Here is a 3,653-nt window from a genome sequence, read left to right as displayed (position 1 = left end):
AAGTCAGTAGAACAGCGCCAGTATGGTGATTCTTGATTCCTGGTTCTATTATCAATACATCAACTAACTCGTACTTGGACCCATCCAAAGTTGAGGAGTCGAGCGGATTTCTGACTTAAAACCCATTTGCGGGAAGAAACAAGTACGAATGAATAACGGATTTATTGCCTCTTCTGAATCCACGGTTCCCAAGTATTGGAAGCAACTGTCAATATGATGAATAAAACAGAGTTAAAGGAACCTTATATTTCTTATAAGCGAGCACCCTTATTGAAACCTTACAGACTTTCATGGTCTGAAAAATACGTCTTGCTCGTCGATTTAGTTTACTGCTTCTGAAAGTTTTACAAATATGCTCTATAAATCGGAAAGGTTTATTCGATGGCAAAATGCGAAAGTCTTTCACGCATACGATCGGAATCCATCTCAATTGTATGATTAAGTAGTTGTATTTGCTTTACCTTTTCCTGATTGAATGTGAATAAAACTCACAATAGTATCTATTCATTTGTCACACGAGTAACACAACGTGAAAAAAATACAAAAACTAAACAATAAAAATAAGGGTGGTTTCGATCGTTAGCGTCTAATACTTCTTACATCGCTATGCTTTTCATGAATATATTGCCAATGATTCCGACGTTATACCAATTCGGATACACGCAGTGTAAAGGAATAGACTATTCGAACTCTTCTTGAAAATCTACAATTACGTTCTCCAAATGTTTCTTTCATTGTTAGATGATTGGCGAAAGTTATTTCAAATTTCTTTAATGACGAAAAATCACCATTTTAAGCTGATGAAAACCTTGTCTATGTATTTTTTAAAAAAGCTTATTTTCTTTCTTTCATACTTTCGTGCATGTACCGGCTTTACTTTGAATATAGGTACAACAATTGTTCCTATTTCTACTTACATTTCCACAACCCAATTGTTTGTTATGGCTGAGCAACAAAGTGAACGGTAAAAGGATGATCTGTATAGCAGAATGCTTTGTTGGATTATAACGCATTTTAGCACTATGATGATAGCGCAACTAATTACTCAAATATTTGCGGTAGTAGCATCGAAAAGAAGTTTTCACAGTTGGTTTGCTCGTTATGTTTAGGGTGATATCCTGAATATGCTCTGAGGTATATTTATAATTTTTCACATGTAGTCTCCAATTTTGGAAATTAAGGATGGAGCTCGACGGCATAGTTCATTCCATATACAAATCGGCTCTACGAAATATGGCATCAGTTGATTGCTCTTTCGTCTGGAGTTAATTAGAGTTAGTATAATATACCTTTCAGTTCTTCTGATCGGTTAAACATCGGTTTGCTTTATCAGTATCAGTAAGGAAGTGAAATTACTTTATGCTTCTTTTTCCTATGCTGACAAATTGTGTTCTCAATGTTGTAAATGTTCAAATGAATGATGACGGATTATGCGTTAACTAAATATAATATGACCCTTTCTTTCATCTAGGAATACCCTTTTTCTGCACAACCCTTTGCATCCTGGTCATACTTTTGTATAGAAAGGTATTCTATTGAAAGAAAGATTAAATCGATGATGGCTCCACATTCAAAAGACGACGAGGTTATGATACAGGATCCGCAATTTTCATCCTTTGATTTTCACAGTTGATTTTAATAGCCTAACCAAAAACTTCTTGAATAATACATTTAAAGGGTTAATACAGTCTGCCAACATCGCTTATAAGACCTCTTGCTAAAACTTTGCTTTGTATGAAAAGATTGCTATAGTAACTATAAATGCGCGTGTCCTGAAATTTGATATTTCGACATTTTCATGTTAAAAGGGTTGGACTTTTTTGAGATGTTTCTGATTTGCCTGCATTGATATTATTTATGGAGATTCGATCCACTATTTGTGGCATTTTGGGGAACGTTTGGAAGTCAATTATGTTTTATTAGTAGTTATAAAATACTTATATATCCTCAAGTATTTCAGATATCCCTTCTTATAACGATACTTCTAAAAAAAAATTCTTGTTGATTTCAGATCCCGGAAATACTCTTATATAATTGATCCGGTTTGAAGAAATCACTTGCCTCTTATTAAGGATTTTTCAGTGCTTCAGATGTCAGTAGATTTCCTAAAAAAATTGATAGTATGCTTATTTCTTATGCCCATAATTGCAATCCATATATCTTCTGCTATGTTATTTTTCAAGGATTGACCTACCTTTTCTCTCCAAACAGCTTTTGCTATACAGTGCTGCCGAAAGTTCTCTATAGGTTATCAAAATCGTATAAATTTCTATTCAATTTCTAGAGATTTGAGATATGAATATATATTTACTTACGATCCGTGAGAACACCAAGGTATAGCGCAAATAGGTTTTCATTCCGTTTCACAACATTTCGGCCAGGGCCATTTAAATAATACATACATGTCTTACTATTCTTCGACTATCAATTTAATATTTTTTCATTCTGGTGCCGTTTAACATCTGTTTCAAATTTTTACCTGCACAAACAATATGTGCTGCATTTCGTTCATTATTATCTGCGATTCTAATTACCCATATCAGTAAACTTTACGAACAGAAGATGTAATACTAATATTCTGTTATCCTTATATCTGGCTTTTTCGTTTCTTCAGCTAAGTAAATTTTTAAATATATTGCTGCTTTTTTGTCGTCACATATCTAGACTCAGGTTAGTTTTTTTATTTAAACAATAAATGTAAAACAATAATAATTAAGACTTATTATTAAACTGTACAAGGCCGTGTGGTTTAGATGGTTATAATTTCTGCTTAACATTTGATGTTCGCAGACGGTCCCAAGTTCGAGTCTTGGCACGGTCATCCATACCTTTTTTTTCATTTTCAATTTGTTTCACTAGGATGCTGCCTTTTTCTCTTTGCTTTCCTTTTCTTTCCTTTTCGAGCTTGCCTAATATTGCTTTCTTCCGTAAAGGTCATACAACCATATGAGTTTAAAATCAAGATCTTCAACCAGCTCGAACAAAAGTAAGAAAGCAGGAAGAACAGAAATTACGATATTGAAAAAAAAAATAAGAAAAACAATACAACGTAAATCATAAAACCCAAGATGGGAAAAAAATAATAAAACAAAAAAAAAAATCCTCTCCCTCCGGGATTCGAACCCGGGCTGCCAGCGTGACAGGCTGGTGTACTACCCCTATACTAAGGAAGAATCGTGTGTTCCCTTATTAAAACTAAGCTATTTTTTACTACTTTTGCTACATCAATTATGGATTGGGCTATTCACTGTGGTTGGTACATCCATGATGATGTTCTTTCCATTCCATCCCTTTCATGTTTTCTGATGTAACTGGAAGAAGTAAATCGATATAGGAAATAAGTTGATTACAAAAGCTCCTCCACATTTCTATCTAGCGTTTACCTTAATCAACGAAAAGAGAGATTACCATTCGAGTAATTTGGGAGTATCATTATATTAGTAATATTGTACATTCTCTGAGAAATAACCATATGTATATATATACTGACTGTTTATTACTAAACAAATAACTTAATTTCTTTTGGGGAAGTTGAATGGTTTCCGTGCAAACGTCATGTTTGAATGGAAAAGATGTGCCTTGTTATCAACAAGTTGATCCGCTCTGCTCTTCTTCCGAATGAAATCTTTGTGAAAGTACTTTTCTTTTATACG

At 33.7% G+C, this 3,653-nt stretch overlaps 2 non-coding genes across 2 annotated transcripts; one reads left to right on the top strand and one right to left on the bottom strand.

The window, feature by feature from the left end:
- Positions 1 to 2,738: 2,738 nt before the first annotated feature.
- SPOG_16421 lies at positions 2,739 to 2,821 on the top strand. Its single transcript has one exon. It is a non-coding gene; the product is annotated as a tRNA-Val (tRNA).
- Positions 2,822 to 3,102: 281 nt separating this feature from the next.
- SPOG_16420 lies at positions 3,103 to 3,173 on the bottom strand. Its single transcript has one exon. It is a non-coding gene; the product is annotated as a tRNA-Asp (tRNA).
- Between the last annotated feature and the right edge of the window lie 480 nt (positions 3,174 to 3,653).

The sequence above is a fragment of the Schizosaccharomyces cryophilus genome (assembly GCF_000004155.1).
Source record: "Schizosaccharomyces cryophilus OY26 unplaced genomic scaffold supercont4.12, whole genome shotgun sequence".
Lineage (NCBI taxonomy): Eukaryota > Fungi > Ascomycota > Schizosaccharomycetes > Schizosaccharomycetales > Schizosaccharomycetaceae > Schizosaccharomyces > Schizosaccharomyces cryophilus.
The sequence above is the reverse complement of the archived record's forward strand: the minus strand, read 5'-3'. Positions and strand labels throughout refer to the sequence as shown.